The sequence below is a fragment of the Phyllopteryx taeniolatus genome, chromosome 9 (assembly GCF_024500385.1).
Source record: "Phyllopteryx taeniolatus isolate TA_2022b chromosome 9, UOR_Ptae_1.2, whole genome shotgun sequence".
Taxonomy (NCBI): Eukaryota; Metazoa; Chordata; class Actinopteri; order Syngnathiformes; family Syngnathidae; genus Phyllopteryx; species Phyllopteryx taeniolatus.
Window position 1 is genome coordinate 13,814,923 of NC_084510.1, and position 16,077 is coordinate 13,830,999.

Below are 16,077 nucleotides of genomic sequence, written 5' to 3' on the forward strand. Positions count from 1 at the left end.
TTCAGCTGATCGAGATCGGGTGAAAAATAACGGTTTTATTAATTTTCTAACATTTTAAATGTCACAAAGTGACAATATAATCCAAAGGTACAAAGATCTTGCCAAATGGAACAGTAATAGCTTCGTTTTATATTAAACAATGTAACTTTTCAGGGTATTTTTAGTACCGGTATAATATTTGACTGAAAGTGACACGCAGACTGCGTTTGTGTGTGCGTGTTGATACTCGCACACACAAACGCACAGTCAAACACAAAATTTATCTACAAATTCCGTAGTAACACATACAGACAGGTAATGTAACAATACTCACAGGCATATAGTCTTCCCAATCGGTGAAGAACGAGTTAAATTAAATACATAAAAATCGCGACCTTCTTCTTCTATTCTTCAAACGTGTAGCTCCCTGCATACATCGTACCACACTGCCCCTAAGAGGCCAAGGCGCGCACAGCAGGAACAGCAGTCTTCCCCCCTGACTGTCTGACATTAAATCAGACTGAAATTTTCACGTTTTAGGTCAATTAGGATTACCAAATTTTTTTTATATTCGCTGTTTAAAAAAAAAAAAAAAAGATTATTTTCCTTGTTGCGAATTTATTTTTTGGTTCTTTCAAATATTAAAAGTTTTTGCAGTTCTATGTATCGGATTGAGACTGTATCGGCAGATGCTTAAAATCAAAGACTCGGACTCAGACTCGGGTGCAAAAAAATGTGATTGGGAGATCCTTTGTTATCACAGCAATCACTCTGGTGTTAGTGATAATGGACCAATTTATTCTCTACAGAGCATAATCCAGTCTATATGTGATCCCTACAAGTTTATTTGAATGCTGCGTCCTTTATTTGTGACTGCAAATTACTCCATGGTGAACAGCACAAAACAGTAACTCATTCTCTCCCAAAATTGTTACATTCCAGAGCTCTGAAAAGCTGATAAAATGAGTGTGATCAAATGGCAAACACTCCTAAAATGAAGCAACTTGCACCTGTCATGGGAATACAAAGATGTTGTGACCTAGTTCTATAAAAAGTAAAAAATAAAAAAAATAAAAAAATAAAAAGCCTTAGAAGGAGAAAGTAGAAAAAGGCAGATTGAAAAATATTATTTCTCTGACAGACACGGCGTTCCAACCCAAGGGAGGATAACATCTGTAGCTCTCCAGTCAGGAGGTTTAAATATAGATGCCTGCTACCTTATTCTTCACTTTTTGTGATGAGAGTGTATTCCTTTATTATGTTATTTGGCATGTTTCATTCTTTGAGATTCTGCCTTTGTGGCATAATTTATCATATTAAAAAATCTCTTAGAAAAATAAAAAAAGACAGTATGTGATTTAATTGTAATTGGTCAGAGAAAAATACAGTATGTGATGTGTTCACATGGTGGAATTTGGTCCCCTAGAGGCTGAGGAATACAACACAATATACCACTACTGCAGATATTTAATACAGGGCTGCCCTATACATTATTAAATGACCCTGTGGAATATGCATCCTTCTTAACTTAGTGAGGTCACACACACACAAAAAACTCAAATGAAATGTGGCGCCCTTGAATCCCCCACGTCCATTCTGCGGTTTTAATCTGGTGCCATTTGTCTTTCTGTCTACACAATACGTAATATGAAAGACGTGAAATGCAGACCTCCATAATCGACTGTAATTAATGCATATACAGTACAGTTTTTCACTGCCTATTGACAATTTTGTTTTTTAACCTATCCTCCGTTATTCACTGAATAACTAATATATTTGCTCTTTTTTCTGCTTTATTTAAAACACCATAGAATGTCACAAAACAGCATCATAGCCCTCTCTAATAGAAAAGTAGTCCTACTTTCCAAACAGACAAGGCTTTGGCACCATCTTGTGGCATCTTGGTGCCAAGGAACCATTCTTGTAATTTAACGGGGTACAAAAACTTTGTTACTGTAATTAAGTAGAATTTTCACATATTTGTTCTGTGGTTATTGTCATTTCCACCTTTTTTCCGCTATTCATGTAAGGGCTCGGTCCCTATCCCTGGCAAATTACTACACTGTGCAAACATCTTTCCAGTAACTCGATTGTCTTTAATGAGCTTTTCTGACAACAGTAGTAGGACAGATCGGGCCTGATTTACTAAGATCCCAAAAAGGGAGCACTAAATTGTGTGTTCACGCTAACATATTGCACACGCTGTTGGCAACAGGTGTACAAATGGTGGAGACCGCCATATTCAAAAGAGTTTTATGTGCTTTAGGTAGCTCTGATGCTTTTCACCATGGAACATTTGACAGAGCACTGCACGTGCAAAATGAAGTTTGAAGTGATGGAATTGGAGGCGTTAGTGGAAGAGATAAACAAACATACTGTACTACTGATTTACAGAAGAGAAATCTATCACTAGCAACCCCATGAAAGCCATGTTTCATTTAAACAATCCTGGGTGTGCAAGATTAGTAGGTCCGCTTCCACATTTATTTTTGTTTTGTTAGACACCTTTAGTAAATGAGGGCCAAAGAGTTAGCAGGAGTATACAAATAATGTATAGCGACTACAACAAAATGTTTTGTAGCATTCGTCTTAATGTGAGCAGACAGTTTAATGTCATCCTAGTGTAGGCCTAGTGTCATAAAGTGTAGGCTACACCTTTTTCATAACCTCTAGGTCGCAGTTGCATATTAGAATGAAAGTGTACACCTTTCTCATAACCTCGAGGTGGTGATGGCATATTGGAATGAAAGTGTACAGCTTTTCAATAACCTCCAGATAGCGGCATACACTGATAAAAGGTGAAAGTTTTTTTTCCATTTCCCCTACACCTATGTATTATGTGCACTATTTACTTTTGACAATTCTTTGGGGGAAAAAATGCGCGTTATACACAAGAAATTACGGTATATCCTTTGCTTATGCGAATGTGATAATGTACGTGAAGACTAAACCTAAACACAGGTTATAGTCATCTTTGGTAGCTATGTGGTGACAGCTGGTGTTAAACAGAAGACATGGTAAATGTTTAAAGCTTCTACGGGTGCTTTGTCACGATCCCCTTCGCCATTCACCAGCCTGGAGAAAGTGTTTCAACCTGTTTTGCTGAAGTAGGTTGCACATATACCCTATTCATCTTGTTACTTGTGCCAGCAGTCACATCATCAATAAACACTATTGAAACTGTTCCATTAGCAGCCCACATGCCCGTGGCAGTCACTGTCACTGTGATGTGGTATGCTTTGGATCATCCATCATTCTGCTCCATGACCTTAGTTTATTCTGTCATAAAGACTCTTATTAAGGGGGTGTTTGGGGTAACTATATGATGATTTTAGCACTGCCAAAACAGCAAATATGTTGGTGGTACAGGGATCCTCGGTTTACGATGATCTCACCACGCGGTTTTGAGGTTACTAGTTTGCGCACTGGCATAAGAATACCTTGTCACATGGCACATGAGAGCATGCTTAATTACCACCGTACACTATTTGTTTGTTTTATATTTAGGGCCTAGAAGTGTTTTTCATAAAAATATTCACAATAATTATGACTTTACAACCGAATTTAGCATAGCTAAACAACTTATGTATAAATTCTGAATACACCGCCTAATACACTATAAGACTGTTTTCGGTAGTTGTTTGGCTGAACAAGATGTCGGACAACAGAATTATGTTCATTCAGTCATCAATTTTCTATACTGTTTATCCTTACTCGGGTTGCGGGCATGCTGGAGTCTATCGCAGCTATCATGGGGCGAGAGGCGGGGTACACCCTGACCTGGTTGACAGCCAATCGCAGGGCACATATAAATAAACAACCATTGGCACTCACATTCACACCTACGGGCAATTTAGAGTCTTCAATTAACCTACCATGCATGTTTTTGGGATGTGGGAGGAAACCGGAGTACCCGGAGAAAACCCACGCAAGCACGGGGAGAATATGCAAACACCACACAGGCCAGGCCGGATTTGAACGCTGGTCCTCAGAAATGCGAGGCAGATGTGCTCACCAGTCAATCACCGTGCCACCCAGAATTAAGTTAAAAGGTTCAAATCATCATTAAGTGGAGATACAGGATTTTCATCAGACTGCAGCGATATTTACACATAACCCAGTGCTGAGGCTAAAGAGGTTATCGCGTACAGCGGAATGCTCCAACAGCATCCCACACCATCACCAAAGAACTAAGAAATCAGACACAAGCAAACATTTAATGACAAGTTGTACATGCAAGTACTGTGGAGAGGTGCAGCTAGACATTGCTTGTGGGCTTTTGTCCGTCTTTGTGTGCATGCGAGGGAGATGAGCAGTGGAGGGCAGAGTGCTGGTTAGAGTGACAAGATGTGATGAGACACAGTCTGAGTGAGTGCATAGTGGCAGGATGCAAAGAGAGAAAGAGAGAGAGAGAGAGAGAAAGAGAGAGAGAGTGAAATGGATGAGAGAGTGAGAACAAGAGATGGATTTAGATGGGTTTGAGTAAGCATAACCTACAATTTTTTTGTCTTTTGGGGAGGAGGGCAGTGGGAAGAAAATTGAGGCCACTAACACAGACTGCTTTTCAGGTCACTCCAAAGTGTGCTAAAAGGCAAGTTAGTCCTGAATCCATTGTTAATTTGATGGCATGGAAGATAGTGCCGGGTTTGAACGGATACAGCTGCTGTCGTGCATATAAGTAAAAACACCTTGTCTTTAGTTATCTGTATAGACAAGCCATAGTAATAACATTAATTGTAAAGAAAAGTTACATCTGGAATAAAACGATTCAGTATAATATTAATGGCCTAAAGTTGTGGTCTTGACAGTTTGTGAACTGAAAGTACCTCCTCTCTCCTCCTTGGCTAAATATTTGGATGCTCTAGTTGGTAAGCGGCAGCCATTGTAATACATGAAATATATAATGTTTATTGTTGTGCCCCAATTAATAGCTGGTACATCATCCACTTTGACAAACGCCTCCCTCAAATAGACACCTCCCTTTTCCCCATCAGGAAAAAACAACAGGTAGCAAATTATTTTACTTCATAGATATTTATGGCTGAATGCATGATTATATTACATAATTTCTGATAACTATTGATACTGCTCAGGCCATTTGCTCTCTGTTGCAAGCCAAAACAGCAGTACTGAAGCTCAAACAGTCTTGGAGATAAATAAAAAAGTGTGGAGACTTAACGCATGATGTAAACGAGTTAGCCTAATATCATATTCAAAATACCTATAGCATAAACACCCTCCCCTCCCCCATCTACAGTTGAATTAATAGATTCCTCCCATCTGCTATTCAAGGAAATAAGGTAATAGATGTCAGTTGTTATTGTCATTATTATTGTGCCCATCGGGTTGAAGAGAGTCCAGCTGGTCCCATGGCTATTTTCAGAGGTGTCAATCAATACAGCAATTATTCTTGGTGGGCTAGAACTGGGCAGCCAATAATCTCTTACACTTCTGTTTCACTTCAGGAGCTTCATAACAGTATGATATTTCATTGAAAATTTCCCCTGCATCATTCACTACAACCTGCAAAGTTCTTTATGGATTTTATAGGACATAACGGTACTAAAACAGCATGCCAGTACGCTCAACAAGTTGATTTAACCCTCTGTTGACATTTTAATGTATTCATATGAGCCTTTATATAAAAAAATCCAGTCAGAATCAGAACAGTCTTTAACAATTAAGTATCATGATGATTCAGGACTTGTAAAAACTAGGATAATAAGATTAGAATTACACATGAAAGGAATATTATTGCTACTTCCATTAAACATTGGACATCATTTACTTATACAGTCCAAATAATGAAAATTTTAAATACATCCATGACATCATCAACATATCTTTTAAAGTTTCCATTGTGTTATTATTATTATGATATTAAGATTGTAGATATTGCTGCTAACATACACCAGCCACAATACCCTTTTTCCAAAAATGAGCTGTACCAAAAATGTTCTTAAAGATAATAATGTTTACCTTTTTATTGTCACCCTTTGAGAATCCAATGTTTAATAAGTGGTTTTAGTTCGCTCTGGTGCACAACTGCACTGCATCATACTGAGAAAGAGCTGTTTCTAATATTTTGGTTACATCATCAAGCAGCAAAACATTCTCTCAAAAATGAGCAGATAATTATCTTGGCAAATGCATAATTTTTGATACATCTCTTATATTGGATTTCATTAGTTTGTGGCCATGGTGTGTGTAGGCAAATATTGTTCACAAACCGGCGGGTACCTCATTTCGCACACAAGGAACTGTCCTCAAACCACTCATACTTTGTGCAGGAAATTGCCTGTCTTTCGCACGGTTGTGTACAAACACTGAGTCCCGATTTTACTGCGCCGATGAGTCACATTTGTAGGCGCTTAAACGCAACGTTTTCTCCTGTGCAGTATTTATTTGTTAATTGGAGTTGAACACAACAACAGTTTTACCTTGGCTTGACGCGTATCCTCTGGTCCGCTGGAGCGACGACGACCACTTCAGCTGCTTCTATCCATCCACCACAAATAACTTCCCAAGACACGAAGATGAACGGCGGCCGCTTTGCAGTGAAAATCAGCATTTGTCCTCTTCTACTCACCCGGGGAATTTTTGAGAAGGGACGACGGACCGACTCCTCCATAGGCGACTGCACAGGAAGGCGGAGAGAGTCAGTGATAGATGTGTGCTTGGATGGAGACTGAGAGAGAGAGAGGAGAGGAGAGGAGAGGAGAGGAGAGGAGAAGAGGAGGGGAGGACTGCCTCTGTGTGTCACAGAGGACGCTGCTGCACACTAATAACTGAGCAGAGTGAAAGAGAGATAGACCTTTAACAAGCATTTAGCGGTTCTATTTCAGGGGCTTGTAAGAATCTTAATCAGGCTAATTTAAAAAATACTCTTTCACCTTACAATAAAAAAGCAACCACTTGACTAGAAGGTTTAATACTTTTTATTTTACAGCGGCGTGAAAAAGGATTGGCCCCCTTCTCAAATTCTTATATTTTTGCAGAGACACTTTTATGTTTCAGATCATCAAACAAATTAGACAAATATAACCCAAGTGAACTTAAAAAGATGTTTTTAAATGGTGATTTCATTTATTAAGGGAAAAAAACTACTTTTCAAAGTTGCCTGGCCCTCTGTGAAAAAGTAATCACCCCCCTTGTTAAATCATGCACCGTATATACATATAGCCAGAGTAGCATCTGCACCACTTGCACACTGACTGAGGAGTATCTGCAACATTTGCACAATCGACATTGCTTTTTATTGCTCATTGTTTTTCTCAATGTCTTTAGGTCTCAAAAGTATTCTCTGTCAATTGACTGTTGTCGTACTAGAGTGGCTCCAACTACCGGAGACAAATTCCTTGTGTGTTTTTTGGACATACTTGGCAAAATAAAGATGATTCTGATTCTGATTCTGATATCCGGACTGTTATACCGATTGTATGATATAATTTATGTCATTATCATTATACTGGCTATATCATTGACATAATAATACAAAATATGTTTCTACATATTGGAAGTATTCCCTCCTTTGACAAAATTAAAGGTTTGCAAGTGTTGCAACAGCGGCCAGTTCTGGAACTAACGGACTTCATTACAAGACTGCCTTTCGAGTTCCATTCGGACATTCTGTCTGTTAAATCCAATGTCGGTTGTTTCCGTGTTTGTTAAATCAAGGTTCCACTGTATGTGCCTTGTGATTGACTGGCAACCAGTCCAGGGTGTACTCCCCCTTTTGCCCGAAGTCAGCTTGGATTGGCTCGAGCTTACCGGTGATCGTGAACAGGATAAGCAGTGTAGAGAATGGATGGATGGATTGATGGATGATATAGTACCTTGAATACAAACAATTGGATATTATTCATCTTCGTAATTTACATCCTACTTAAGAGTAATGACCAAGAGCTTGAGAACATCTGTCACTGCCAAGCATCCAACCTCAAATCACATCACAGCCTCTGATTGAATGCTAAAAGAAGTCAACAGAAAGTGTTCACTGCCAATTTACAAGAGCAACACACCCCTTTGTCCTATGTTAAATGTTACAACATGGATAGCCTGTCAGCCTGTGCCGGTCGCAATGTGTTTTCTTCAAAGGTAATTGGATTTTAAATGTGGTACTTTCCTGGAAGTGTCCAGGATACGGTCACGCAGTCACCACACACTCACGCTGACATACTCTAACTTAGGGAATGAAAGCATGTTTGATTTGCTTTAGGGAGACCTAGCTGTGACGTTGCGTAAAGGAGGGGGCTCCACCTCAACACGAATGCATAAATGCTTCTCAAACAATTGCTAAAACACACAAAACGTCCTTCTGCATCCATCACAACTAATCTAAAAAACACTTAACATTTGGTATGTGTGATGAGGACCCTGCAGCATGTGCTGGTAAAAGTCACACTATAAAATTGATTTCTCATTGGAATTTAGTATAATTTTTTAATTAAAATTGATTACTTGGCTACCCGCAATTGTACTAATCCTCTTGTTTCAGGTTGAAAGGTTGACATAGGATCTGCTTGCATGTTGCATTTTAGCTCGCTTTTGTGTTAAATGGGTTTGTGCTAAAAGAATGTTGTGACATGATAATTAAATAATTTGTTGGTTTATTACAGTAAATATAATATGATCCCACTTTGAGTTACACACGGTCAGCACTTAACATTAATATTTTGACATTTGCCAACTTGTAAAAAAAAAAAAGTAAAATCATCAAAATCTTCAACATAATAAAAGTCTTTTTTTGTTTTTCTTGGCCTCTAATAAGTTAATATTTATCATCATGTACATTAAATAATGTAAGCAGAAATGGGTACAAAATTTGCCAAAAGTCTCTACTGTGTTGTCTGGTGATGAATGCTTTGCCACTGTTATCAATAAATACTGTAAATGTGCCAAATTCTCTCTTCAAATACACAACCACATGCGGGCCAATTTCAACAGTAAATGGAAACAACTTTCAATATTTGAACAATTATGAACGCATACTACTACGGCTGTGCTGTTCCAAGCTGCTGTTTGCCTCTCTGGGCTGCACTGTGCAGATCTGGATTCTGACAGATTTCTTTGCGCTCCCCGGATACAATGTGAGCAAATGCGACAGGAAGCCGATGATCGAATCACAAAGGAGTTTATGGGCCCTCGAGGAAAGCCTTTGGCAGAGAGGGGGTTACTGCTTCAGACAAATACAGGGCAGCAATCAAACTTCATTGTAGTTTACATCTAAATGGAATGAGACCTGGCATCTTTGTTCAATCTAATAAAGCATTACATTAAATATGTACAAATAACCTAGGATTTGAAATGAATGACATGCTACATAATTCTAATGGATTATGAACGGTTCTCTTTATCCTATAAGAAAAGATTTTCAGGCTGTATAGCGTAGACAAAGTAGGCTATTTCTAGTTTCAATCCAACCAAATGGTAACAAACAACATAACATTTGTAAGAATAATTTTATTACAACAGTCACTAAACCGATTTTCCTCCTGTGGCGCTGTGAACAAATATTCCCCACCATATTTAATACAAAATCATTTCATTGGTGCTATTTGTTCTTTATTTGTCACCTCCACTCTGTTGTATATTTTACAACATATTGCACAATTCATCATCCAGCACCACATCCATACATCCACAATAAGCAATATTTCAATTTCAATGGATGTGAAACTGCAGCTGTCTTGTTATTACACATGCTAACAATAAACCCAATCTTATAAATAAATCCAATAACCAATTTTGAACACTCTATTCCACCCTGCACATAATGTATGCCTCGCTGACATTTGCATGGTTGGGTGCTAACAAGATAATTTGGACACCAAAATGGATATTTGAATGATGTTAGACTCCTAGAGGTCACTTTAATTGTGTGAAAGTCTAGCACAGCTACTGATATGTGGTCTAAAACATATCCCAACCTAATTTACTTTTACTTGTCCTCTTTCCATTAACATGATAAAACTCAAGGTTATGGATCCATGTTCACGTCTCATCAGTAATTTGGTTAATTTTGCTTACTTTTCCGAGCAAGCTGAGAAAACATTGATAGTATTAATTCGATTTATATGTGAAAGTGTAGCAAACCAACAATATTGATCACCACAGTAACAGTCAGAATCCTTTTTTCTGACTCATGTTATATTGGATTTTTCCAATTTGTCTACTTCTTGCCTGTCTCTGCGTTAAAACCATATAGGTTTTTATATGGTATAACTTTGTGGGGCACTTGCCACTTGCTGAGGCTACAAAACAGGAAAACTACAGTTCTGTCTTTTACTGTTTGTTTTACAAATTTCTATTTGTTTTCTGACATAATATTCAAATAAAATTGTGAATTATTATAAAACTTAATTATTGTAATAAACCATTATCTACAGTATACAGCCAATTCAGTATTATAGAGCAAAATAACTGCTCAGCTTATTTGTGTGGACACTTCGTTGCCCACTGTCAAAAAGAACCTATAGAATTTACCCAATAAATTTAGTGTAACAATTTGCCACCCCTTTAACTGGGTCAATTTAAACCACATATTTTGCTCACAGTATATTTAATTCACTGATTTAAGTCTGCCTGTTTTGGCCGTGTCAAGTCTTTCAAAGCAAGTGCAGTTGTCAAAAGACTTGCAGAAAGACTCAACTGGCCAACCAGTGGAATGCCTACACATACAACTTCTGCATTTTCCCTTTACAGTTTAGTGAGCATGGGCGAGAAATCATTGCTTTGCACAGAATCCATAGACACGGTTTTATGAAACGAAATGCACATACAGCCTGCTAACCTTACCCGACACACTCATAATACAAGCAGGAACAAATCTAAGTAATGATCGTTTAGCAAAGCTTGTTTTAGCATATAGTGCCTTTTTCTTTGTCGTGTGTTTGCTTTTGTGCTGATTCGCTAGCTAGCAACCAATCACAGTGATCAAATCCCAAGTCCCCGACGGGCGACGTCATTTTGCAGATTGAATCTGGCGAAAACGCAGCGGACGGAATGTGCAAGCCACACATGAAAACTGCCCAATGAGGACGGGTCATTCATTTACAAAAAAAAAAACAACAAAAATTTACAGGCCCCCCGAGGACTATGCCCCCCACTCCACAAGCTGTTCCGCCGATGTGTCCACAACTATCCTTCTATTCATCAATTTTCTGAACAGCTTATCCCAACTAGGGTCGCGGATGTGCTGGAGCCTATCTCAGCTGACTTTGGGTGAGAGGCTGCACACACGACTAATGATTCACTAAGCCTTCCCACAACGTCTGGGTTGAGACTCGGGAGACGACCACGCTACTACTACATGCGTTAATGAGCCGATGACACGTCAGCCAATCAGTGTGGTATCCATCCGTCACGTGCTGTATATTGTGATACTAACGGCTTTTCAGAATCAGAATCAGAATCATCTTTATTTGCCAAGTATGTCCAAAAAACACACAAGGAACACCTCTTACTGTTGTCAAATAGGTAGTGCAAGTAAAATTTACCCTATATTTTCGGGTTCCTTACCTATCTAAAACAATAATGTCAATTTTGGATGATTTTCATGGATTATATTTGCCACTCTCCAAAACCCTCTTTTTACAGTGGACTGGTAACTTTTTCTCGTGGCATCACAAAAACACATGAAAAAAACAAATCATATGTGGTGTGGAGTGAATAATTTAAATAATGAGATAAAAGTGGCGGCGACTGGTTAGCACATCTGCCTCACAGTTCTGAGGACCCGGGTTCAAATCCGGCCTCCCCTGTGTGGAGTTTGCATGTTCTCGCCGTGCCTGCGTGGGTTTTCCCCGGGTACTCTGGTTTCCTCCCACATCCCAAAAACATGCGATTGGCCAGTTGAGGGTGTACCCCTCCTCTCGCCTGAAGATAGCTGGTATAGGCTCCAGAATGCCCGCGACCCTAGTAAGAATAAGCAGTATGGAAAATGGATGGATGGATATAAAAGTCTTAAAAGTGAGAATAAAAGTGTAAAACAAGAACACTGGCTACTAGCAAATATTTCTGTTGCTGTGGCAGATAAAGAATAAGACCTGTTATTGAGTCTATACTATAGAGTCAACATATGGTGGCTTCAGCATTTATTAATTCCAATAAAGGTCTTTATTCCCTCCATAATACACATCATCATAGTTATACTCCTCCATTGCTTCTATTTAAAACACAGCCTTGAGCCAGTGGCCAATGTAACACAGCCACAGATGGTTCCTTAATGCTAGCATGGACATTTAGACATGACGAGGGGAAATTAATAAAATCAGCCAAATGGGAGCAGAAGCAGCTTTGGAGCAGAGGTAGTGACTGAAGGATTAGCATGTTTACTAACTAAGCCTGGATGTTGTTTTGATCCCCATCACCAAAGTGATGAAGTCGGTATACACGTACACTAAATTGAATGTGACTGCCTCATAGACATGTCGTGAAAAAGTTCAGAAACATGTAAAGCATCTGCCTCTCTTACAAGGTCTGATATGGCATGCTGGTCACCATGACATGCACACGCATGACACATGTCCTTGTACGGTATGTGTCCATCGGCCTGGATGTATGCCCTGTTCATCCATGTTCAAACATACACTCTCTCTTGTCATGGTCTGTGTTTTGGTTTGGGTTGTGTTTTAGTTTTTTTCCATGTTTGTTGTGTGCTCATTTAGTTATTGTGTCCACCTGTTCTCGTCAACCTTCTACCTTGTGTCGACCAATCAGCTCTCTCCATCCACTCGTGTCTTGTCCAGGTGTTCCTCGTTGTCTCGTCAATCTGTTTGTATTTAGTTCCCTGGTTTCTTTCACTTCTTGTCGGTTCATTGTAGCATGTCATTGTCAGGTGTCATTGTCCCTGTCTGTTCCACGTCTTACTCACCATCCATCCATCCATTTTCTGAGCCCCTTCTCCTCACTAGGGTCGCGGGCGTGCTGGAGCCTATCCCAGCTATCATCGGGCTGGAGGCGGGGTACACCCTGAACTGGTTGCCAGCCAATCGCAGGGCACATACAAACAAACAACCATTCGCACTCACATCCACACCTACGGGAAATTTAGAGTCCCCAATTAATGCATGTTTTTTGGGATGTGGGAGGAAACCGGAGTGCCCGGAGAAAACCCACGCAGGCACGGGGAGAACATGCAAACTCCACACAGGCGGGGCCGGGGATTGAACCCCGCTCCTCAGAACTGTGAGGGTGACGCTCTAACCAGTCGGTCACCGTGCCGCCGTCTTACTCCCCAGTCATAGTTTATTTCCAGTTTTAGGTTTACTCAAGTGTTTCTTTGTTACTTTGTTAATCTGTTGAGGGACTTTGTTTAGTTTGCTTTATCCATGTTCCTTGTTTGCCTTTTTTTGGGGGTGGGGAAATTAAATATAATTTTTTGAGACTCCTGCACTCCTGCCTTGCCTCCCTGCTTCCCTGCATTTGGGTCATACACGTTTTTGCCTTGCCTTCCTTGCCTTCGACAACCAATCGTGACATCTCTGTCTCTCACGCACAGACACACACACTTGCATGCACTGTACTAAAATAGTGCAGTACATCATATGGACCCGCAGGCTCTCCCAGGCTTGAGTGCACATTTGCCATGCCATCAACCGCCTCCTGTCTACTTGTGTTCATAATAAACCTGCTAGCTAATAAACACTGTATAGCAAGTAGCCAAATCGACAAATGAAATAGATGAGCTACGAAGCAAACATCAAAGGTCAGACTTGTGTCAAAAATTTACACAAAATTAGTTCCCACTAGCTGGGCGGCCGTATTGCTATGTTGATTTTACGTGGTAGAAAGAGGAGCGACTGAAGTTTCCTTTTGTTTCCTTTTCTACGCACTGTAATGTTGAGTTTAAAGTCCCATGCCATCAAAATCAAAATTTTTCCAATGTTTTATGCATAAAATAACATGACTCTGTAACCTGGTTTTAAGTTTGACATTTATGTGGTTTGTCAATTGAATGCAACAGGTGGATTTGAAATCATTGATGTTGTGACGTAGTTTTTTCAATTAACATTCAAGTACTTGCCCACTTTGTGATTGCTACACAGCAGTCCACTTTTTAAAAAATGTCTGTAAAGTGTTTACTTTACAGACTCCGAAAAACAACAGTTTTGGCATGCAGCTCTTAAATTGTGATCACCCAAACTTGGATATTTCAGGCCACTTCTAAGTTGAGAAAACACCTTGCGGTAAGTTGCAGATGTTTCTCTCTCTCTCTCTCTCTCTCTCGCTCACACACACACACACACACACACACACACACGCACACAAGCACACACACTTCAAAGTCTGGTCAGCAAACAGCCTCTTCATTCAGTCATTTAAATGAATAAAGCAAGTAATGTTTCTGTAGAGCCCAATGCATGTGTTCTTGGTTTTGGAGCAGTTTAAAATTGAAATAGTGGCAGATGTGTGTGGATTCCCATACATTATTATTTTAAAATTGTATTTGATTTGCATGCTCAATTTTTTTATCTCATTTTTTTTTTTTTTTTCAAATCAGAAGTTACTCGCAAGTTACTCTTTACTTGAGCAGGTTTTTGACTGAGTACATTCTTATTCTTCTGGAAGTAAATATTTGAAAGGGCTACTTTTTATTTTTTCTTGAGTCATATTATTCTAAAGTAACAACACACTTACTTGAGTACAATATTTGGCCACTCTACCCACCTCTGCGTACAAATGGGGAATCATTTAAAAGGTTAATGACCAGGCTTTGAATTACACAAAATGTATTGGCAAGAAGCATTGTTACAACAGGGGTATAATTACCAAACATACATTTTCAAACATGGTTTTATGGTCATTTAATCAGTCTTTTGTACAATGACCAAATCAGCAACCATCCGCAGTTTTGATCCTGCCAAAGGCACCAACTGAATGCCGTGGGTTGGGAGAAGCCGAAACTGAGAGCTCTTCAAGGTGGGCCCTTCAAAACTGCTGGAATGAAACTCACAACAGGAGTACTGGCTTGTTCCACAAAATTGCCTTGAATTGCATTTGTTGGAGGGTTGTGTTTTTGGTGATTTTGGAAAATGTTATGGCCACACCAAATTAGTTTAGCAGGAAGCCTGAGAAAAAAGATGAAATTGACTTCTGGTGGGATGTGCTGTGATCCATAAATGGCCTCAAATAAAAATTGTGGCTGGATGTGTATTTGCTTGTTTCAGCATTGCTTGTCATTTTGAAATTTACACTCTTACAGCCCACTGTTGCACTGCTAGTTTCTGTCCAAGTGACCGTGGTTCAATTAAAAAGTGCATTAAATTCCTGTTTCATGTGCGCTCATGTGTTCTTTCTAACAGCATAGGCAATGCTTTGAGTAACATTCTGAACCCTCAAACATCCATCCATCCATTTTCTATACTGCTTATCCTGTTCAAGGTCACAGGGAGCTGGAGCCTATCCAGCGGCACACAACCACTCACATTCACACAGTCACTGATTGGGAGCTGAATCCGCGCCGCCTTCATCAAAGTCAGGCGAGTGAATCACTTTGACATATCATCCATCCATTTCCCGTACCGCTTAGCCTCAATTTTAAATCAAATCAATCATTACTGTTATCATGTTTGTACCAGAGTAATGGTCGTTTATTCAGGATCATATGGACACTATTAATTCCAAATCAAATCAGCAGTGTTAACAACAATGTAAAAACAGAAAGATAAGTTTTAACTTTAATGTCGAATAATGTTGATGCAATGTGAAGGTGAGTTGTGTTTCAAAGGTGCCTGAAGCCTCTCATTTTTTAACATTCCTAATTGTGCCAAGTGTAAAAAAGAAAAGTTAACCACTTTAAGACTTGACAAGAGTAGAGCATTTCCATCCATCCATTTTCTGAGCCGCTTCTCCTCACTAGGGTCGTGGGCGTGCTGGAGCCTATCCCAGCTGTCATCGGGCAGGAGGCGGGGTACACCCTGAACTGGTTGCCAGCCAATCGCAGGGCACATACAAACAAACAACCATTCGCACTCACACCTACGGGCAATTTAGAGTCTCCAATTAATGCATGTTTTTGGGATGTGGGAGGAAACCGGAGTGCCCGGAGAAAACCCACACAGGCACGGGGAGAACATGCAAACTCCACACAGGCGG

At 39.7% G+C, this 16,077-nt stretch overlaps 1 protein-coding gene across 8 annotated transcripts in view; it reads right to left on the reverse strand.

Moving 5' to 3' along the window:
• dlgap4b (discs, large (Drosophila) homolog-associated protein 4b) overlaps positions 1-6,690 on the reverse strand; it is a 134,328-nt gene extending 127,638 nt beyond the window's left edge. For 6 of the 8 annotated variants that reach the window (XM_061784729.1, XM_061784727.1, XM_061784726.1 and 3 more), the window contains exon 1: positions 6,420-6,682. The gene's annotated coding sequence lies outside the window, so the exon portion shown is untranslated. Of the gene's footprint in view, positions 1-6,419 lie in introns of all 8 variants that reach the window. The other 2 variants (XM_061784732.1, XM_061784733.1) reach the window with 2 other exon arrangements.
• Between the last annotated feature and the right edge of the window lie 9,387 nt (positions 6,691-16,077).